The sequence below is a fragment of the Monodelphis domestica genome, chromosome 8, assembly GCF_027887165.1.
Source record: "Monodelphis domestica isolate mMonDom1 chromosome 8, mMonDom1.pri, whole genome shotgun sequence".
Taxonomy (NCBI): Eukaryota; Metazoa; Chordata; class Mammalia; order Didelphimorphia; family Didelphidae; genus Monodelphis; species Monodelphis domestica.
The window spans coordinates 218229391-218253957 of NC_077234.1; the positions used below are offsets into that span (position 1 = coordinate 218229391).

The following is a 24567-nucleotide window of genomic DNA, read 5'->3' on the forward strand; positions in this document are numbered from 1 at the left end:
TGCAGTGGTAGAATTTCTTCTTTTGTTCTTTCCTAGTTTCTCCTAGTATTTAAAAAACATGTTTTATTGATGCTATTTGCTTTCATATTAGTTATTATCTCCTCCCCATCTACTCCATCCAGAATAGAAAACCACTTTAGAACAAGAGAAAAAATATTAAAAAATAAAATAACTTTTTGCTTCCATAGTACCTCACCTATCTCTCAAGAAAGTAGTCATATTTGGTTCTATGTTCTGTAAAACCAATAGCCATTTTTATGATTACTTAGGATTTAGCTTCTTTTTATTGTTATGTTCATGTTAATTATATATATATATTTATATATACATATATATCTTTTCTCAGGTTCTACCTATTTCATGTTTTGGCTTCACATTGGGAAAATTAGTATAAAAATTAGTGTAAAAATTCTCTGACTTTGCATATATTCAGATATATTATACCTTGGTTATTATTTGATATATAATATATTTTTTTGATCAGGTATAGTTTGGGCAGGATGACCTCTGAGATAGCTTGCAACTCTGAGATCACTTTTATATATCTCAAAATCTTCTCTTAATACTAACCATCTTAATTGACTTCAACCTAGCCTCTTATTAAATTTTGATGAATCTCCTCATAGTAATTGTACTCATTTGGAGCCACTCTAGTTTCTAAAATGTGGTGGCAGAATTATATGTAACATTTTAGAAATGGTCTGACCAGTTAGGTGAAATGATAAAAATATTCCTGATATTATGATGACATTTTTATTCTGGAAGAAACAAATACCTTCAAAATATTCTATCTAAAGAATATTTTCTTTTCTCTAGGATGTGTGCTTCAAATCTACCATTATAAAATATTTTTTAAAATTCCACTTTGAAATATTTAAAGATAACTTAAACTCTATTCCATACCCCAAAATATTAAAAGAATACTAGAATTTTTTTTCATTTTGTTTCCCAAACTTAATTAGGAAAGAAAAAGGAGGTGACATAAGGGTACACAGACCTGATCGATTTACATATAATCCTACCAAGACACAGCTAGAACCCATGTCTTCTGAAGTACTTAAGAACACATGAAGTGGACAAATCTTGTAAACTTTTAGGGGCAGAAAGTACAAAGAAAGTATAATTCTGTGGGGCATTTGGCTAGCTCATCTCTAAGCTCTAATCTTTGATAATACTCATTTGGATGGGCTATCAGGTAACTTCCATTAAATTCCATTGGGTAACATCCTGAAGATTAGCTGTTATTATATTTTAATGTCATTTGTACCTTTTTGAATGCTCTCCTAGTTTCTAGATAGCTGCTTCATGTGAAGCATATGAGCATATGTGGAAAAAATTACCTACTCTGATGTGAGCTTAAGTTATTTATGACTGTGGCATTATTTTGCTACTCAAAATAATTATGTTTATATTAAACTTATTTGAGATAAAGAGTGATACAAAAGAGACATGATAGACTTTTCTGGGTCAAATATTCCCTGAAAAGTTTATTTTTCATATTGGTATTACTTTGGGAATATCAGGAATAACTAGCCTCTCTTGTGTCAGGCTTTCTGATCCCTTTTCAGGGTTGCTTTGATTCAACTGAGTCCTATAGAGGTTAAGTATATACATTAGTCATAAAATCAATTACTTACAGAACTTGAATTAAACCATTGATCTCATTACTCAGTAGTCCAGTGCCTTTTCCAATGTAGTTGAAATCATAATAGAAGAGCATTTATATTTCTTTAAAAAAATCCATTCCTCCTCCATTCCTAAATCATTTTTGGTTATGATGAGTATAAGAGAAAAGGATTTTGTTAGGTAAAGAGCATTAATCATACATATGGATGCCTAAAGGAGATGTTTATTTACATCCTTTGTTAAATATCAGATATGATTTTTTTCTCCCTATACCATAACCATGCTCCTGTTCCAAGGAGAAAGGACAAGAATGTCTGCTATAAAATATCTATAACTATAAGAGAAGAGCTATAGATGCCTAGTGGTACCTGGGGTATTTGGGGTTGAACAAGACTCTTTGAATTAATAAAGGTGTAGATTCTTCCCTTGAAAGTGTTCTTAACTTCTGGGATCTGGGACAAATTACTTCAACACTTTGAGCTTCTTTTTCCTCCTCTGTACCCTAAGTGAATCATCTTATATTTCTCTAGTTATGTAATTGATTTTATATATGCTACTCTGTTAAGATCCATTAAAATAACCAAAAAGGAAAGAAAAGATCAAGACTGATTCAAGATTACATTGGACACATAAAAGGGAATTCTTCTAAATTATCCTCTACAGAATGTCAAAGTAGCACATGTATGATGATTCTGGCATAGAGAGAACACAATACAAATGACAGTATAAATCTCTGGGGAAAAGAGTCAAGAAGCTCCTTTGCATTTTCACTTGGTCACTATAGGAGCCAGTGGAGATCCTAAGATATTTTTAGACATCTTTTGTGTTGTATTTTGGGGTCATCCTTCCTTTACATTAGTCACTAGTATAATCTAAACAGGATCAAGATGAGGGCAAGGAAATCACAAGTTATGTAATAGTAAAGGACAGGAACTCCTTAATTTTTGAATATCCAATTTGTAAACACCCTATACATTCAAATAACCATCTCTCTTATAGATGAGACAGAGAGAGAATATATTTACACTTATATGCATATTCTAGGACAGGTGTATTAATTTTTCATATTTTTTCTTCTTTTCCTTTTTAGTTATAGAAATAGATGTTCCTGGCAAATGCTCCCATCAAGACAAGAAGGCTTAGCTACTGGCCTATAGTTGCGTTATTGGAGGATAAAGGAAGTGAGTGATAATTTGTTTATATAGGATGTTCCCAAGTTTGATGTTCATGACTTGGAAATTTGCTGTCCTTTTACATTACCTATCTTATAATTTACTTGTATTAGTCTTGATCATTCTCTATTTATTTGATTATATTAATGAATTTAGCAGAGTATCATATATAGGGAGTTAGAGAACATTTATGACATATTTCTAATGGTATAGAAGCAAAAGCTTAGCAGGGTGAACAGATTTGTTCCATGTTATCCACATAGCAGGTTACAACTGAGATCTGAACATAGACCTCATGATTGCAGGTCCAGTGCTTTCTTTACTTTTTTTTTTTTAAGATACCAAAACACACACTTGCACACACACACACACACAAACACACACACAAAAGGAAAGGGTAAAAGGAGAAAGAAGGGAGAAAGAAAAATCATTCAAGTAAAATGTCTCATCTTGAACAAAAAATATGGAATGCTTCACGAATTTGCATGTTATCCTTGGGCAGGAGCCATGCTAATCTTCTCTGTATTGTTTCAATTTTAGTATATATGCTGCCAAAGTGAGTATCAGTGCTTTCCTCTATAACAATATCATGGTATTCATTTATGCACAAGCTGAGAAAAGCTGCTCGTTTAGTACTCTGGTGCAAGATGATACCCAGATGCTCCCAAGTGATTTGCATTGTGCAAAGCCCTTGACTGGAATTTATTATGGCATTATTGGGAACTTTTAAAGAAATGGAAGGACTATTAGTATATATAGGTATATTTAGGTAGGCTTATCTTTAAAAAAAGTATTTACAAAGCAATAATAAAACCCAGGTAAAGCTCTGGGATGTGAGGACACTGTTGCTTCATCTGGGGTTTCCAAAAAAGCTTCCTTAATCTAGACATGCATTTTCATCAGAGAAGCAATTAAGAGAATGTGTGTGTAGGTGTTTGTGTGTGTGTGAGCACACATGCCTATCTTAGTATCTGGTATCTTAGGCAAAGTATCAATGTATTTGTAAGGACTGAGTCTAAATAATATTGACTCAGTTTATGATATGTATTCAGTCTTGGAATTGCACCCTATCTCTCTGATGATCTGTATTGTATATAACAATTTCTGCCTCCTTCTTATTTCAAGGAAATCGAAAGTTGTATATTTTGAAATGAAATTAGTAATAATAAAATCTTTAAAATTATCCAGAAATCCCTTTAGATTCTCAACAAAGCCCCATAAACCACCTTATCTCTTTCTAATTAAACCTGTTTTTCTTCAAGCACCAGCATTAAGATAAAAAATTGTTTCTCATTTAATTTTATTGTTTTTCTATTTTGTTTAATCATTAATATTGCAGTCATTTTTCCATGGTTTTTCATTGCAAATATACAATATTTCCACTACATCACAGACTAAATTGACTTTTGTAGGCTGCCCTGAAAACCTAGAGAATATTTATACAATAGTTTCTATTACTTCAAATCAACAAATCAACAAACATTTAAGTGCTTATTATGTCTGAGGCTTCATGCTTCTTGGAATTGGGAGGAAGATATTTCGTTTGTTTTGTAGCAAATAAAACTGATTAAAATGTCATTCTTTATCCAATGAAACACTTTTTATTGGAAAATAATTCTATTCTTAAAGTTGTTACCAGTTCAAATTGACTTAAAAATTCACTTTTCAATCTTGTTCTCTATATAAATAGGAGGGGGGAGTTAATTATATATTTTTTTGTGTATGATTAGAAATACCAAAAATTTAAGTTAATATATTGCTTTACAAATTTACATAAAGCACTTTTTCACAGTGCCCCCTCTTCTCCCCATTGATTGCATTGCTTAAATGAAGGCATTGAGGCAAACAGAAGTGAGGTAACTTGTATTAAAAAAAAGATATAAAGGGGAGACCCAGACCCAGAGTGGATGGAGTACTTCCCACATAGAGATCCCCTGAATTCCCAGCCTTGATCTCTGGGTATTCAAACCTCCAGTTACTGAGAGTGAGACAGAATCACTTTCTCTCACTGGGCCAGTTTTGAAAATGCCTTGGAGATAATTGATATATAAAAAAAAACAGTATCTCTTTTATTATTAGAGGGGATACAAACTGAGGATCAGAACAATGGGTCCCTAATTCTAAGGTATCTAGCTAGTTTCCCACAATCCTCTACGTCCCTTGCAAGAGGGAGCCTTCTGGTCTTCCAGTTAACTTACCAGATCCCTATTTCTACCTATGTGTTCCCCAAAACTGACTAAACTGCCTGTCTATGACCTTCAGTAGTTAGGGTGAACTTAGACATTTAAGATCAATCATAACAGTTTTTGGAGACAGCTGTTGAACTAAATCTAATCAAGTTCACCCCACAGGGTCTGACCCCGGAGGTAAAGCCTCAAAGCCAATAAGACAGGATTTTTAGGTAGAAACAATCTGGAAAACAAGGCAGGTATGGTCAGATCCTTTTCTAGATTTTTTTCATCAAATAGAGTACCTCCAAGATGATTTAGGGGTTACTCTTTCTCCACAATCAGGTTGAAGTTGTGGTCTGAAAAACATACCTTTCCTCCACCCTTCTGGACAGGAAGAGACAAACCTCCTATAGGAAGTCACTCCACCCTTTGTCACTTCCAAACTGTTCCTCCTCTGCCTTCTGCCTGCTAAAATCCTTTCCCTTGAGTTCCTAGTATGTGCCTTAAAGACAGCCTTCCACTTCTCTTAAATCTTATCCTATCTCTATCCTTTTCCCATTACACTTGTCAAGAACATATAATGTCAAGGCTTGGGCTGAAACGCAGAACCTGTTAGGACTCTTTCACCTCAAAATTTATGAGCCTATGGAGAAATGCTTCTATGACTATAATCACAGAATTATAGAAACTAAGTATTAAGAGTGATGTCAGATTTTATTTCATTCGACCCACACCTGCAAAAGGAATCTAATGGGCAGCATTCCCAATGAGTTCAGCTTCTGCTTTATGGTATCCAGTAAGGAGGAATCCACCACTCTCAAAATAAACCATTTCATTTAGAGCAATCCTAATAGCCAAGTTATTCTTTATGTTGAACAAAAAACTGTCTTTCTAACATTTTTAGTCATTATTCCTACTTCCTTTCTGTAGGATTAAATGAGAAAAGCAAAACTTAATCTTTTTCATGACAGTCCTCCAAGTACATGAAATGTAGTTAAAAACCTTTTATCAAACTTCCAAAACACATTTTCTTCTCAAGGCTGAATATACTCAATTTCTTGAACTGATTTTGCATATGATGTAGATTACATCAACTCCAGAAGTATACAATGGGTACCAGTGTTAATTTACTTGTAATATTTATAGCAAACTTGTGCAACTTATCCTATATGTGGTTGACTTTTGTCAACTTTTCTCCCATGATAGTGACATGATATTTATTCATGCCAAGCCCTAACCTGATTCTCTTTAAAGGAACTGAGTTAAGCTGCTACAAACAAAAATATTTATGATTAGAAATATTAACTTCATTTTATACTTCATCTTTCACCATTCATGATTTTACACTCCCTTCCTTCTTAGATGCAGAATCCCATCACCTTGAGATTCCTTCAACCTGGCAGGGAAGATAAATTCTACTTCTTTTCCCCCAAAAGCATAGGTCTCTTACTAGTATACTGCTTGGACTTGTATTTTATTGTCGATATCTGCTTAATTCTCTATAGTTGAATAAGAATTGTTCTATGTTTCTTATACTAAGGACTAATGCTTAAAGGTATAAATCAGCCAGTTTGCTATATTTATCTATGCTAAAGAGCCATTGGGAAAGGGCTTAAAACCTTTTGCTCCTGGATAACACTATACAGTAAGTCAAATTCATTTCAATTCATAGAATCATAAATTTAGATCAGCAAAGAACCCTTGAAGTCATCTAGTTCAACCACCTCATTGTATTGGGGAGGAAACTGAGTCCTTGAAAGGGTGTCTTGACAAATTTTTAATTGGTAATGTGAGATATAAACTTAGGTCTTCTCAATCTAAATTCAAATTGCTCTAAATTACACTATTTCAATTAGTTACTTGTATTGGGGGGGTAATGTTAAGGGGAAGAGAAAAAAAATTTATATAGCTCTGACTAGGAACCTGGCACTGTGCTAATTTATTATTATTATTATTTTTTACAAATATTATACTATTTGATCCTCATAACATCTGTACAAAGTAGGTATTATTACTCCCTTTTAGCAACGGAAGAAACTGAGACAAATGGATTAAATGACATTTCCACTACGCAGTACAATTTGAACTCAGATCTTCCTACCTCCATGCCCAGAGATGTATCCATTACATGACTAGCTTCTCCTAGTGGGCAAAAGACATACAAAGAATAAAGAAAGAATAACCTTATCTAAGAAACAATTGTCTCTGAGCCTTAGTTGAAACAACTGTAAAATGAAACAGTTGAAATAAATTATCTCAAAGATACTTTTTAATAGAAATCTATGATTTTATGATATTATAGGCATCCACTGAGGGCAGGTACTATTTTGTTATGTAATCAAGAGCAAAGTAGAAGAGTACTGGTGAGAAGATCATCAGACTTTTTCCAGTCTTTGGGAAGAGGGTAGTATTTTTTTTTGGCATGTGAGTCACAATTTAAATACGTGCATATTTCATTTATATTATATATAGCTCAGGGGCATTTTATGTATTGGAATAATTTTTCTTTCCCTTCTCAAGTTTTGATAGCTCTAGTGAGTTTTCCTTTATCCCTTTCCAACAGTTTTTATAGAGTATTAGGAACTTTCTTTTTCTTTTCCTGGAAGCTATCATATTGTGGGCTTTGTGGCTCTCAGCCACATAGGCAGAAGTATAGCAGGGAAATCACACTAGGGAATGCTCTCAGATGCTTGGCAGAATTGAGACCTTGGTACGAGGAGGCATGAACATCTTTATTCTTTCTGCATCATAATTTTCTTTATTGAGACATTTCCTTCAGTGCCCTTTCAGCAATATTGTGTTACCTGGAAATGTAAGTTATCTATCTTTTCCTATCAATGTTCAAGTCACTAGAGACTCCTGAAGGATTAGTCCTTGGGTTCAGAACTTTAGAAAATGATGTGTGATCAGTCTCAGGCACTCACAATTTCTCAGCTTTGGGTTTAGTGTAAAAGGAGACAATTTAATTTACAGCACCACTTAGATATTTTAATTCTGAATGTCAAGCAGATAGGCTGCCAACTCAAAGCTAGAGAAGAGAATTGCCAGGGCATATGGCTCAGCTTTCTACAGAAGTTTGATTAACAAAAGGAAATGTAGTATCACTGAACCTTAGATCTAAGGTCCTGCTTTTGGAGTGTTTATGTGTATATGCAACAAAATGGCATAACAGTGTTATAAACAGAATTTGCTTTATTCACACTTTCTGTCCACCATGATTAATTCAATCTCTAAGAATTTTGTGGTGAATCAGGTGGATTAATGCAAAGCATATTTATAATATGCCCCAGTTGGGAAGTAATATAAACAATGCATATACTGCAGGAAAATTATCATCTGCATATTTCTGTACATAGTATGCTCCCCATTAACCTGTGACACAGATGCTGTGTTACTCTGGCTGCCTATTCCCTGCAGAGTTGGGATGTGCTATTTATGTTTTTATGTTGGAGTTATGTCCTCTACCAATTCTCCTGTGCAGTAGTGGGAGACAAGTCTTTATTTCTCATCTTCAGCTTCAGATTCTGAAAAATATTAGCCTCACTCAGGTGGAGGCAATGAAGAGCTCCCAGTCTGGTGTATCAGGAAAAGGCAAGAGACAACATGCTGCTCTTCAATTAGATGACACTTAACTGTGTGAAAATGACTGTAAAGAAAGTCCTATTTTAGAGTTCAGAAAAGAAATACAGCAGTAACAACAACCTCAAAAGCAATAAAAAAGTAATTGTTGAACTCTGCCCCAATTGCATATAATTATGTGTGTATAAGTATAGTATAGTGGTAGTCTCTCGTTAACTGAGGATGATGATTGTCTTTGTGCATTTTCATCTATGGTGTATAGATGAGTGTGCACAAAGACACCTGTGCATGAAGGAGATTTAAGCGGAAAAGTCATTGCACAGAGACTGTCCCACTCTCTCGGCGTTGGAAATCTGGGTCCAGTGGCACGAAAAGTCATTACACCTGGAGACTTCCTCAGCTGCATTGGATGGTCATGTTGTCTTTTGTGCTCTAACACGCCCTAAGCACTCCACAGTGCTTTGCTGCGTCGCCATCTCAGCCGTTGAACCTTCTTATTGGTTTCTTCCGTCTGTTCAGCCGAAGCAGTCTTCACATGCTGGGTGAGCAAAGCCCTGGTTCACCAGGGGTCGACAACCTGATGGCTACCCTCACAAGGTTTAGCCGGCCTGTCGAAGCCGTTGCCCGGGGTGTGGCCGCTGCTGCATGCTAGCAGCTACTAGGAGCCACAAGTGAGAGCTGGGTGTCAGGTGAGGGTCAGAGGCTAGAAATCTGCCCTAAGAGGGCACGACAAGCCCTCCATACCAGAGATGCTACCCCTCCCTGAGCACCCCATACACCCCATATGTGTATATATTATATACATATATGTATCCACATATGGGTGAATAAATACATATGCTCATGTTAAATACATGCACACACAAACATATGATTGTATGTTGCATTTATATATATGCATGTTTAAGAAGACATGCTCTATATTTAATATATGCAACATATATATGTAAAATTATGTTAGCTAAGGGAAATATTTCATCTATTTATTTTCATATATGTTTATACATATGAAACATTTCAAGCACCCACAGACACACAGAAAATCTTTTTCTCTTAGCTAACTGAGGGAGACCACCAGCAGTTCCCTCAAGAAAGGAAAGATAGGAGTTTTACCGCTTGGGGGAAGGATCTGAAGTTGGGAGGGATGGAAGAAAGACTCAGTCACGAATCATACAATACACACGAGCCCCTCATTTCCAAGGACAGGAGACCATGAGGTGACCATAACACCATGGAAATCAGAACTGTGTTCAGAAACAGGTAAAGAGCAAACCCAGTCCCATCTAGCCTTCCTTGATGCACAGGACTGTGGTTAGGGGATAGAGCAGGAAAGGTAAGTCAGAGAGACAAAAGAAATTGCATAAGAAAAGTCAAGGAGACCAAGCTCCAAGAGAGATAAGTGAAAGGAGTGAAAGTAAGGAGGGAAGAAAGGAAAAGTGAGACAGAGAGAGGGAGGGAGGGAGAGCTGACCTCTGAATGGCTTGTCTTTTATTAACATTCATATGCAAATATTCATAATACATATTAATTAAAGACAGTGGATTATCATTGGTAGAAAGGTAAATTGTCATAAGATAAGGGTAGATCCTTTTCATCCTGGGGAGAACAAAGAAACCTGACTAAACTAGTTGGGATCAAAGTTCAGTGCCTTACTGGCCATGCGCAGGACAGAGAATGTGCTCTCCTAAGACCAACTTTACAGCTTAATTATCTCTCTAGAGTAAACACAACTGTGGACTGCTACATCAACATAATTTTTTTTTCCCCCCAGCAAGGGGTTACTATGGATCTCTCTTTCTGTCTCTGTCTCTCAACAGCAAGTATGGGACAGTGAATGACTGATAGCTAGAAATGAGATGCTTTAAAAGAGTAGATTTCTCAGATAATGTAGACCTAGTTTTTGACATGAAGACGTTTCTGTGATTCCCCACATGATAGTACTCAACAAACAGGAGAGTTTTGAGATTGCATTTAGGAAGATTAGAAATTTACCGACCATGGAACCATGGGAAAAATCATTTAACCACTATGAAACTCAGTTTCTTTCCCTTTAAAAAGCCCTTCTAGCTCACCAGGTTGTTCTGAGACATAAATAAGAAAATGTCCATAAAGTAATTTGTAGACCTTAAGTATAAGCTATTGTTATTAACAGAAACAGCTAATATTGTTTGGTAGAGAAAACACAACACCAATGCTGAGTGTCTATATTGATTTAAACAATTCTTACAATAATCCTGCAACTTCCAGGCTTCCATAGTTCACAAGTAGTAAACTCAATAATTCTGCTATGGTGAAATTACATTCAGAGGAGCACTATTGTATTTGTCAACAAAATAAAACTATTCTAGCCTATCTAAACTAGTCACTATCTTCTTTATCCAAGTCTCAATTCTCAGGGATGATGCTTAAATTTTAAAACTGGTAAAACAAGATGGCAGGAGAAAACCTTTTATATGTATATGTCAACTGTAAAGATTAAAATTTAGGGGAGACTGAGGCAAGATAGAAATTAGTTTCTCTCTGCAAGGAGTATTTTTATGAGGTTTATTAAAGATTAAGGATTAAAGATAATACAGGATAAGAAAGCACGTGACTAGGCCAGAGAGAGGCCTAGACACAACCTCACCTACATTATGAAAAGAGCCACGTCTGCTTGCAAGAGGAGAACAGGGAAGAAAAGAGAGCATAAAGCCTTTGCAATCAGGTTAAATACCCCATCTCGTTCTCTGCCCAGGTGAGGTTTTCAGTGAGATTACAAAGTATTCTGGGGAAGTGGAGCAAGGCTTCTGGGAATTGAAGTCCTGGATTCAAGTCTATTTTTTACATTTCACTGTGTGATCATTTTTGGAAAAAAATTAATTTTTTTCCACAAAAGGATCATGAAAACATAATAAATTTAACGATTACAATAATGTGAGGATAAGAGGGAAACAAAACCAAACCAAACCAATAATTGCTGGTCGCATTGATAAAAAGCCAGTTAGGGGGCAGTCCTCTTTGGCATGAGAGTATACATACAAATAAATGTTCAATCAACCACACTCAAAGTTCATTTTTGTGCAGCTTGTAGTCTGGAAGCTTCTTCATGGTGGCTTCTCCAACTGTTCAGTTTCTGGATTCAGAGAGTTATCATGTTTCTTTACCTAAAATTCTTCTCAAAAGGAATTTAAGCTTTGCAATTTAAATAATATTTTTTTATACAAGCCCCATACCATAATAAAGAGGACACCATATGAAGAAGAATAGATTTTTTAAAATGAGCAAAAAAATTGAGACAATCACTAGGAAGAGATTCATTAACAAATAATTTGACCTCAAATACTTATGCATTAATGCCTCAAGTTTCATAACCAGGCAACCAAATGATAAGCATTTATTAAGAAGCTACTATGCCCTGGGTACTAGAGACAGAAAAAATGAAACAGAACTTAACCTCAAGGATTTCACATTTTAATGTAGGGGAGTGAGCAACATGTACATACATAGGTTCATATAAAATAGATACTAGGTAATCTTCAAGGTGCGACATGTTTATATAAAATATATATTCATATAAAAATATATAAGAGTGTCATTGAAAGGATATATTTACAATGGATATTGAAGTAGATCAGAAATTCTGAGATGCTGAAGTAATAAGGGAAGCATTCTAGGAACAGAGACAGTCAGTACAAAGGCATGAAAGTGGGAAATTGAGTGTTGTAGGAGAGGATCAACAAGATGGTCACTGTAGTGTATGAAAGAAAGGAGTAATATGCAATAAGGCAAGAAGGTAGAAAACTTAGAGAGGAAATTTCATATATCTCTATATCTATGCCTCTAGATATAGGCATATCTCAATATTTATAGATTCCATTGGACAGAAGGGTTGCATATATATAGAAGAGAATCTGATATAGATTTCGTTATGTAGATATTTTTTAAAAGATGAGATAAAGATGAAATAATGTTTGATCTCTAGTTAATAGGGAACAACTAGAGTCTATTCAGTATGAAAGTGAATATAATCCAATTCATGCTTTGTGAAACTCTTTGGCTGCTATCTGTAGGAGAGACAGAACACTGAACTAGATTTGTTTGTTTGTTTATTCCACTAGTTTCAATCATGATCAACTCTTTGTGAACCCATTAGAGTTTTCTTGGCAAAGAATACTGGAGTGGTTACCCTTTTCCTTCTCCAGTTCATTTTACAAGTGAGGAAACTGAGGCAAACAGAACTAAGTGACTTTTTTTAGAGTCACACAGCTAGTATGTCTCAGAAGTCATAGTCTAACACAGATATTCTGGTCTCCAGGACTGGTCCTTTATTCATTGAGCCATGCAGTTGCCCCAATGTACAGTTTATTACTGGGATTAAAAGGATTTATAGTTATATATGCTTCCAATATCTGTCATTTAAAAATATTCATTGGTACTAATTTATTTCTATGTTAGCTTTTCTTTTAAAATAAAAGTCTATTTCTATTTTGTTGTAATAACTATTCCTCATATCTGGAATGCATTTTTTCTTTCTCTCTAATTCATAAACTCCCTGTCTTCTTTCAAGTCGAACTCACATATTACCTACAATCTGAGACTTGTGCATTTTTAAGCTTTATTACTTCTTAAAATTACTTGATCAAGTATGTTTTCTTCTTTCAATAGCCATATTCTATTTACACTTTACCAAAGAAGAATTTTCCAAGAATTAAGTTAATTTCAGAATTAAAATGAATGTTACTGTGAAAATTGCAATATAGTTACAAAAAGGAACATTTATTAGCAAAATAGACCAAATTAATTGGAGAAGAATTTTTGAATGATTTGCTATTGGGCCAATCAATCAATAAACATTTGTTAAACATGTTATGTTCCATGCAACATGTTAAGTGCTGGATATATAAAAAGAGGAGGAGACAACAGACAAAGCAAGCTATACACAGGATAAATAGAAAAAAATTAGCAACATTAAGGCACTAGGATTAAGAGGCATTGTAAAAGCTTTATTTAAATGGGATTTTATTTGTAACTTTAGAAAGGTAGGGAAATTAGTAGATAGAGTTGAGGAGGAAAAGTTCTCCAGGCATGGGAGACAGCCAGAGAAAATGCCTAGGACAGAGTGATGGAATATCTTAGTCACTGGACTTCTAGGAGTCTAGTTTCACAAGAATAGTAAGTATTGGAATAATGGTACTAAGTAATGGAATAATAAATATCATTGTCAGGGGTCAAAGTGTAAGGACCATATGGTAGGAAGGAGCCCAGTTATGAAAAACTTTATAAATTCCAAAGAATTTTGCATTTGATCCCAGAGGTGTTGGGGAGCCACTAGAGTTCTTGATTGGGAAGAGGGATTGCATGATTGGACCTTCACTTTAGGAAAATGATTTTTTTTTTGGCCAAATGGAGAATGGATTGTTGTGGAAATAGACTTGAAGCAGTCAGAACTACCAGCAGGCTATTGCAATAATCCAGATGTGCAGTAAGAACAGCCTGGGCTAGAGTGATGGCAACATCAGAGGAGAGAAGGGAACTTATTAAAGAAATTTTGCTAAAATGAAATTGGTGGACATTGGCAACAGATTGCATATGAGTGGAGGCGGTGAGAGATACTGAGAAGTTGAAGCTAGTAACCAGGTTGCAAGGCTGAGGGTCTGGGAACATGATGTTATCCTCTATAATAATAGTGGGGAAGGTTTAAGAGGAAAAATAGTGTCTTCTATTTTGTACATGTCTACTAGACATCCCGTCTGAGATGTCTGAAAGGCAGTTGGAGATGTGAGCTTAGAGGTCAACAGAGAAGACAGGGGATGATAGGTAAATTCAAGAATTGTCAGAATAATGATGGTAATTAAATCCAAGGGAGCTGATGATATTGCCAATTAAAGTAGTATAGAGAGAAATGAAAAGGATGCCCAGATCAGATCCCTGAGGAACATCTATGGTTAGAGGGCATTATCTGGATGAGGACTAGCTAAGGCTCTTCATGTGGTAGAATATAAAAATAGATTTTAGAGTGAGATCACAGATATTTAACTTTTACCAGTTTTAGGTGATACTAGAATATCCTAAAAGAGTTATTTCCATTTGTTTCATCATATTACTGGAAAGTGTTAAAAAATAATTCATCTTCTTTACCAGATAGCTTTTTTCCCCTTCACCTTCTCCCTGCCCTCAACAAATTCAGTGTGATATACATGCCAGGGAGCTTCAAATTACAGTGGCCTCTCAGAATCCAGGGCCATGGAACAATTGAAAGGGGGGAAAGAAACACTGTGGTTTCTTAAAAGCTTGGTTTGTTTCAACATGGTTTTACTGCTGACTGCTCATTACATGGCTCTAGGGGAATGTGTGAACAATTCCAAGGAGAATAAGTAAAAGTCAAGAGTTCATAAGATAAAGCCAAGCTCTGAGAGAACCCTCTGGATCACAGTTAAGTCCTTAAAAGGGCTGGAAATAAGAAAGCATAGGCATTTCTGAAAAAATAAATGTCAGCAGCATTTCCTGAAAGCAAACAAGATGATACATACGCAAACAATATCTCTGTGTTAGGGTTCAAACATCTGAATTTCTAAATGACAGTGAAGCCCAGGAAACATTGGAAGATAAAAAGAAATCCATTACATGACTGTCTTATTGCCAAAAGGAGAATCGATGGCCAATGTAATTCCTTTATGACATATATTTATTAAAGAAAGGTCTTAATAATTCTCTAATATTTTTATATTCTCAGTATTAGCTGTTCTTGGAGTGAACTATATTACAAACCTATGAACTCCCAGATTAATCTCATGCCCAATATTTTAGGGAATGCTAATAAAATTCCAGAGAGGAACAAATTAAACCAAATGTTCATATACACTTTGCCTTAAAAAATTTCACAGAAATAATGGGAAAAATACAGGCTAAGAGTATACTATAATGTAAACAGAATTACAAATGAACAAAAATATGTTACTTCTTTCTGTCATTCATATTGCTAAACGCCTGTACATTCAGAAAATCTCAAACTAAGAAACACGGACTAATATGACCTCAACTGGGCAAGGATGTAAAGGAAATACCCTTATGTAGATTCAGAACTCTAACCCTAAATTCATGCCAGCATATCTGAACAACAAACTGTTCATGAAACCTAAACCTTATTTTAAAGCTGTCGTCTAAATTCAGGACTGTCCAGTGGTTTCAAAATTCCAATTCGATTCTATTACCCTTCTCATAGTAAATTTCAGAGCTATGCTCTCTGTGTATTACTCACTGCAACTCCCAATCTGGAGAGTTTTCCTTAGAAGAGTTCAATGAACTATGAAAAATTCTCCTATAGGCAGAACAAGGTCAAACCCTAGAAAAATTATGACGTAGGTAAAATGATACAGTTAGGAACTATAGTTAATATGGTCATGGAAAAAAATCCTGAGAAAAAGAACTTCACAGGTGAGTTCCTTCTACTGTTCCTAATGTGCCTTTGAGTCCTCTCATTCTCTTACTTTCTCCATTAAAAATTTTTTTATTTGGTCAATTTCAAACATCATTCCTTGGTTACAAAATCATAATCTATTCCTCCTTCCCCTTGCCCCATGCTTCCTGTAGCCGATGCACAGTTCCACTGGGTATTACATGTGTCCTTGATCAGAATCTATTTCCATGCTATTGATGTTTGCACTAGGATGTTCATTTAGGGTCTATATCCGCAATCATATCCTGGACCCTTGTAATAAAGCATTGGTTTTTCTTTGGTGTTTTTACTCCCACAGTTTTTACTCTAAATGTGGATAGTGTTCTTTCTCATAGATCCCTCTGAGTTGTTCAGGATCACTGAATTGCCACTAATGGAGAAGTCCATTATGTTTGATTGTACCACAGTGTATCAGTCACAGTGTATAATGTTCTCCTGGTTCTGCTCCTCTCACTCTGCATCACTTCATGGAGGTTGTTCCAGTTTCCATGGAATACCTCCACATTGTTATTCCTTTGAGCACAATAGTATTCCAGCACCAACATAGACCATAATTTGTTCAGCCATTCCCCAATAGTAGGGCATTGCCTCATTTTCCAATTTTTTGTCACCACAGAGAGCAAAGCTATGAATATTCTTGTACATGTCTTTTTCCTTTTTATCTCTTTGGGGTAAAAACCCAGCAGTGCTATGGCTGGATCAAAGTGCAGATAGTCTTTTATTGCCCTTTGGCCATAGTTCCAAATTGCCCTCCAGAATGGTTGGATCAATTCACAACTCCATCAGCAATGCATTCATGTCCCAACTTTGTCACATCCCCTCCAGCATTCGTTATTTTCCATTGCTGTCATGTTACTCAATCTGCTAGGTGATACCTCAGAGTTGTTTTAATTTGCATCTCTCTGATTATCAGAGATTTAGAACACTTTTTCCTGTGCTTGTTAATAGTTTTGATTTCTTTGATTGAAAATTGCCTATTCATGTCGCTTGCCCATTTATCAATTGGAGAATGGCTTGATTTTTTGTACAATTGATTTAGCTCTTTGTACATTTAAGTAATTAGACCTTTGTCAGAGGTTTTTGTTATGAAGATTATTTCCCAAGTTGTTGCTTCCCTTCTAATTTTGGATACATTGGTTTTGTTTGTAAAAACTTTTTTAATTTGATGTAATCAAAATTATTTATTTTATATTTTGTGACTTTTTCTAAGTCTTGCTTGGTTTTAAAAACTTTCCTTTCCCAAAGGTCTGACACGTATACTGTTCTGTGTTCACCTAATTTACTTATAATTTCCTTCTTTATGTTCAAGTCATTCACCCATTCTGACTTTATCTTGGTGTAGGGTGTGAGGTGTTAATATAAATCTACTCTCTCCCACTCTGTCTTCCAATTTTCCCAGCAGGCTTTATTAAGTAGTTGATTTTGGTCCCAAAAGCTGGGATCTTTGGACTTGTCATAGACTGTCTTGCTGAGGTCACTTACGCCAAGTCTATTCCACTGATCCTCCTTTCTGTCTCTTAGCCAATACCAAATTATTCTGACGACCACTGCTTTATAGTATACTTTGAGATCTGGTACAGCAAGGCCAAATTCCTTTGCATATTTTTCATCGTTTCCCTGGATGTCTTTGATTTTTGTTCTTCCTAATGAACTTTGTTATGTTTTTTCTAATTCAGTAAAAAAAGATTTTGGTAGTTGAATTGGTATGAAACTAAATAAGTAAATAAGTTTGGGTAGGATGGTCATTTTTATTATGTTAGCTCGTACTACCCATGAGCAGTTAATGTTTTTACAATTGTTTAGATCTAGTTTTAATTGTGTGGAGAGTGTTTTGTAGTTGTGTTCATATAGTTCCTGTGTTTGTCTCGGGAGATAGATTTCTAAGTATTTTATATTGTTTTGGGTGATTTTATTTTATTTTTTTATTTTTTTCCATTTGAATGAGTTTATTTAGTCAATTTAGAACATTATTCCTTGGTTATAATAATCACATTATTTCCCTCCCTCCCCTAGACCTACTCTTCCCTCAGCCAATGCACAATTTCATTGGGTATTAGTTGTATCCTTGATCAGAACCTATTTCCATGGTGTTGTTTACACTACGATGTTCATTTAGAGTTTAAATCCCCAACCCTATCCCCTCAACCCATGTATTCAAGCAGTTGTTTTTCTTAGGTGTTTTTATTCCCACAGTGTTTCCTCTGGATGTGGATAGTGGTTTTTCTCATAGGTTCCTTCAAGATGTTCAGGGTCATTGCATTGTCACTAATAGAGAATTCCGTTACATTGGTGTGTACCACAGTGTATCAGTTTCTGTGTACAATGTTTTCCTGGTTCTGCTCCTCTCACTCTGCATCAATTCCTGGATGTTGTTCCAGTCCCCATGGAATTCCTCTACTTTATTATTCCTTTGAGCACAAGAGTATTCCATCACCAACATATACCACAATTTGTTCAGCCATTCCCCAATTGAATCCCCTCATTTTCCAAGTTTTGGCCACCACAAGGAGTGCAGCTATGAATATTCTTGTACATGTCTTTTTCCTTTTTATCTCTTTGGGGTACAAACCCAGCAGTGCTCTGGCTGGATCAAAGGGCAGACAGTCTTTTATCGCCCTTTGGGCATAGTTCCAAATTGCCCTCCAGAATGGTTGGATCAATTCACAACTCCACCAGCAATACATTCATGTCCCAACTTTGTCACATCCCTTCCAGCATTCATTACTTTCCATCGCTGTTAAGTTAGTCAATCTGCTAGGTGTGAGGTGATACCTCAGAGTTGTTCTGATTTGCATTTCTCTGATTATAAGAGATTTAGAACATTTTTTGATGTACTTAATAATAGTTTTGATATCTTTGACTGAAAATTGCCTATTCATGTCGCTTGCCCATTTATCAATTGGAGAATGGCTTGATTATTTGTAGTTTAGCTCTATAAATTTGAGTAATTAGACCTTTGTCAGAGGTTTCTGTAATGAAGATTGTTTCCCAATTTATTGCTTCCTTTTAAATTTGGGATACATTTCTTTTGTTTGCAAAAAACCTTTTTAATTTGATGTAATCAAAATTATTGATTTTACATTTTGTGATTTTTTTTTTCTAACTCTTGCTTGGTTTTAAAGCCTTTCCTTTCCCTAAGATCTTACAAGTATGCTATTCTGTGTTCACCTAATTTGCTTATAGTTTCCTTCCTTATATTCAGGATATTCACACATTCTGAGTTTATTTTGGTGTAGGATGTGAGATGTTGACCCAAACCTAGTCTTTCCCATACTGTCTTCCAATTTTCCCAGCAGTTTTTGTCAAAAAGTGAGTTTTGTTCCCCAAAACTGGGACCTTTGTTTTATCATAGACTGTCTTGCTGAAGTCATTTACCCCAAGTCTATTCAACAGTCCCTCTTTTCTGTCTCTTAGCCAGTACAATTTGTTTTGATGACCACTGCTTTATTGTATAGTTTGAGATCTGGGACTCCAAGTCCTCTTTCCTTTGCATTTTTTTTTCATAATTTCCCTGGATATCCTTGATCTTTTGTTCTTCCAAAAGAACTTTGTTATGTTTTTTCTAATTCAGCAAAAAAGGTTTTTGGTAGTTCAATGGGTAAATTAATTTGGGTAGGATTGTCATTTTTATTATGTTAGCTCATCCCACCCATAAGCAGTCAATGTTTTTCCAATTGTTTAGATCTGGCCTATTTATGTCCCTTGCTCATTTATCAATTGGAGAATGTCTTGATTTTTTTAACAAATGGTTTAGCTCTTTACAAATTTGAGTAATTAGACATTTGTCAGAGGTTTTGTAATGAAGAATGTTTCCCAATTTGTTGCTTCCCCTCTAATTTTGGATACATTAGTTTTGTTTGTACAAAACCTTTTTAATTTATGTAATCAAAATTGTTGATTTTACATTTTGTGATTTTTTTTCCTGGCTTTTGATTGGTTTTAAAGTCTTTCCTTTCCCAAAGATCTGACAAGTATACTATTCTGTGTTCAACTAATTTACTTATAGTTTCCTTCCTTATATTCAGGATATTCACACATTCTGAGTTTATCTTGGTGTAGGGTGTGAGATGTTGATCCAAACCTAATCTCTCCCATACTGTCTTCCAATTTTTCCAGCAGTTTTTTTTTATCAAATAGTGGGTTTTAGTCCCCAAAACTGGGATCTTTGGGTTTGTCATAGACTGTCTTGCTGAGGTCACTTACCCCAGGTTTATTCCACTGATCCTCCTTTCTGTCTCTTAGCCAGTACCAAAGTGTTTTGATGACCACTGCTTTATGGTATAGTTTGAGATCTGGGACTGCAAGACCTCCTTCCTTCACATTTTTTTTCATGATTTCCCTGGATATCCTTGATCTTTTGTTCTTCCAAATGAACTTTGTTATGCTTTTTTCTAATTCAGTAAAAAAAGTTTTTTGGTAGTTCAATGGATATGGCACTAAATAAGTAAATCAATTTGGATAGGATTGTCATTTTTATTATGTTAGCTCATCCTACCCATGAACAATCAATGTTTTTCCAATTGTTTAGATCTATTTTTAATTGTGTGGAGAGTGTTTTGTAGTTGTGTTCATATAGTTCCTGTGTTTGTCTCGGAAGATAGATTCCTAAGTATTTCATATTGTCTAGGGTGATTTTAAATGGAATTTCTCTTTCTAATTCTTGCTGCTGAGATGTGTTGGAGATATATAGAAATGCTGATGCCTTTTGTGGGTTTATTTTGTATCCCGCAGCTTTGCTAAAGTTGTTGATAATTTCTACTAGCTTTTTGCTTGAATCTCTAGGATTCTTTAAGTAGACCATCATATCATCTGCAAAGAGTGATACCTTGTTCTCCTCTGCCAATTTTAATACCTTCAATTTCTTTTTCTTCTCTAATTGCTACTGCTAGTGTTTCTAGTACAATGTTAAATAATAGCAGTGATAAAGGGCATCCTTGTTTCACTCCTGATCTTATTGGGAATGCATCTAGTTTATCCCCATTGCAGATGATGTTGGCTTATGGGTTTAGATAAATGCTGTTTATTATTTTTAGGAAAGATCCTTCTAGACCTATTCTTTCTAGTGTTTTCAATAGGAATGAGTGTTCTATTTTGTCAAAGGCTTTTTCTGCATCGATTGTGATAATCATGTGATTTTTGTTGATTTGCTATTTGATATGGTCAATTACATGGATGGTTTTCCTAATATTGAACCATCCTTGAATTCCTAATATAAATCCCACCAGTTCATAGTGAATAACCCTCGTGATGACTTGCTGGACTCTTTTTGCCATTATCCTATTTAAGATTTTTCCATCTATGTTCTATAGTTTTCTTTCTCCATTTTTCACCTGCCTGGCTTTGGAATCAGTACCATATTTGTGTCATAAAAGGAATTTGGTAGAACTCCCTCTTTACTTATTTTGTCAAATAGTTTGTATAGTATCAGGATTAGCTGTTCTTTGAATGTTTGGTCATATTCACTTGTGAATCCATCAGGCTGTGGGGATTTTTTCTTAGGGAGTTCTTTGATGGCTTGATGGCTTGTTCAATTTCTTTTTTCTGATATGGGATTATTTAAGAATTCTATTCCTTCTTCTGTTAATTTAGGCAATTTATATTTTTGTAATTATTCATCCATATCATCTAGATTGGCATATTTATTGCCATATAATTGGGCAAAATAGTTTTTAATGATTGCCTTAATTTCCTCTTCATTGGAGGTTAGGTCTCCTTTTTCATCTATGATGCTGGTAATTTGGTTTTCTTCTTTCCTTTTTATTTATTAGATTGACCAGTACTTTGTCTATTTTGTTTGTTTTTTTCAAAATACCAGCTTCTAATCTTATTTACTAGTTCAAAATTCTTTCACTTTCAATTTTATTAATTTATCCCTTAATTTTTAAGATCTCTTATTTAGTTTTCTTCTTGAGATTTTTAATTTGTTAGTTTTCAAGTTTTGTGCTTTGCATGTCCAATTCATTGACCTCTTTCTCCCCTCCCTGATTTGTTAATATATGAACTCAAGAAAATATATTTTTCCTGAGTACTGCTTTGGCTGCATCCCATAGTTTGAAAGGATGTCTCATCATTGTCATTTTCTTCAATGAAATTATTGTTTCTATGATTTGTTCTCTGACTAGTCATTTTGGAGAATCATGTTATTTAATTTCCAATTAATTTTTGATTTGGCTCTCCATGTACCATTGCTGATCATTATTTTTATTGCCTTATGATCTGAAACGTTTGCAGTTATCATTTATGCTTTTCCACATTTGTATGCCATGTTTCTGTGACCCAGTGTATGGTCAATCTTTGTGAATGTGCCATGTGGTGCTGAGAAGGTGTATTCCTTTTTGTCCCTATTTATTTTTCCTCCATATACCTAGTAACTCTAATTTTTCTAAGATTTCCTTTACATCTTTTACCTCTTTCTTATTTATTTTTTGATTTGATTTATCCAATTTTGATGGCGGTAGGTTCAGGTCTCCCACTAGTATAATTTTGCTCTCTATTTTCCCTTTCAATTCCACTAGTTTCTCCTTTAAAAATTTGCATGCTATACCATTTGGTGCATACATGTTGATTACTGATATTTTCTCATTGTCTATACTCCCTTTTATCAGGATGCATTTACCTGCCCTATCCCTCTCAATCAGATATATTTTTACTTTGGCTTTGTCAGATATCATGATTGCAACTCCTGCCTTCTTTCTATAAGTTGAGGCCCAATAGGTTTTGCTCCAACCTTTGATATTAACCTCGTGAGTATCTACCCCCCTCAGGTGTGTTTCTTGTAGACAACATATGGCATGATTTTGGATTCTAATTCACTCTCCTATTTGTTTTTGTTTTATGGGTAAATTCATCCCATTCACATTCAAAGCTATGATTTTCATGTGTATTCCCTAGCATATTGATATACTCTCCTAGTTCTGTACTTTCTTCTTTTGCTATATCCTTTTAAATCAGTGGTTTACTTTTAATCAATCCCTCTAATCCTCTCCCTTGATATGCTTCCCTTTCTGTCCCCTCCCTTTTTGTTCCCTTCTTTTTTTAAGGGTCTGTTAAGTTCCCTCCTCCCTCTCTTTCCCTCCATTTTTGTACTCTCTCCACTCTACTCCCTTTAGTTTTCCTTTCTTACTTTCCCTGTAGGATAAGATAGAATTCAAGACCCCAATGGATCTAGATCTCAGAATTGATTTCACTGAGAGTATGGTTTTAGTATTATCTATTAGCACTCTCTTCCTCTCCTTCTTATAAGTGTATTCTTCCCCTCTCCTTCCCATGTGTATCTTTGTGTGACAAAGATTATCCTTTTTGTTTTCTTCCTTCATGTATCTCTTCATGCCATCTTTGATTCCCCCTTCCTTTTTCTTTTTTTGTATATCATCTCATAGCACTTATTACCCCAATTTCTCCCTGTGAATGATTATTCTAATTACTATAATATTGAATATAATTTTGAGAGTTACAAATAATATTTCCCCATATAATAATATATATAATTTGATCTAATTGTAGCCCTTAAAGAAGATAGATTGATTAAAAAAAACATTTCCCCCTTCTCTCTCTCTTTTTTATTTACCTTTTCATATTTCTCTTGATCTTTGTGTTTGGATATCAAGCTTTCATTAATCAAATCTTCTATTTTGTTGAATGCCCATACTTTCATTACTTCATTAATTCCATGTGTTTTGTTGTTCCAGTGATCATATTATTGTGACAGTGACAGTGAGTAGTTTTTATTATATTAATAATCATTGCTATCCCTCATTCTATGCTTTGTTTCATGGAAGTGTTTGTCTTTGAATTTTTTTTTCCATTATTCATACTATTCACTCTTTTATTGATGGTAACTAAGCCCATTAGGCACAAATGACATCTATCAGTGACTGCCATATACATTTGGCTGATTTTTCTGCTTCACTTGTTCTTTAAGACACTTCTCACTAGATTAATGGATTCCCACCCTCATTTCAATTATTTTTATTATGCCTGGCTACTGCTTTCTCCCATTAACAATGAGATTGTACAGTTCATTTAAGGAGTCAATATTCCTGTTAAACAGTAATTCATGTCAATTCCCCCATTACCACTCTACCAACTCAAGGGGTTCAGTTGATTTATAGAAGTCCTTGCACTTGGAACTTTGCCCCTGTCCACTGAATATTGCTCTAGAATAAGATGAGTCTTTTACCTAGTAACATACAGCAGTTAGTTTCAAAGCTTTTTCAATTTGTTGTTTACTATATTCTGCTTTAGAATGTCCTGAAAACAAATGCTTCTTGTTTATATATTTGCGATTGGTTATTCATTTACTATATAAATACTAGTGAATAGAGATTAGTTTCTTTGGCATAGGGAAGTCATGAATTAGGGAAACCCCTCCACCAATCTGGATCAGCATCTTCCCTTCAATTTATAATCTTATAGTTGCCTAGGACACTGAGAAATTAAATGACTTGCTGAAGATCACAAAGCTGGTATGGCATGGTACCATATGTGTGGCGTTTGGTACTTTGAGATTGCCTCTTTATCTCTTATTTTATGCTGAATCTCATAGAAATACTAAAAATGTTAAAAAGTTATCTAAATACACATG

At 34.9% G+C, this 24567-nt stretch overlaps 1 non-coding gene across 1 annotated transcript; it reads right to left on the reverse strand.

Moving 5' to 3' along the window:
* Positions 1-3255: 3255 nt before the first annotated feature.
* Positions 3256-3362, reverse strand: LOC130456031 (U6 spliceosomal RNA). The gene has a single exon (XR_008914308.1). It is a non-coding gene; the product is annotated as a U6 spliceosomal RNA (small nuclear RNA).
* Between the last annotated feature and the right edge of the window lie 21205 nt (positions 3363-24567).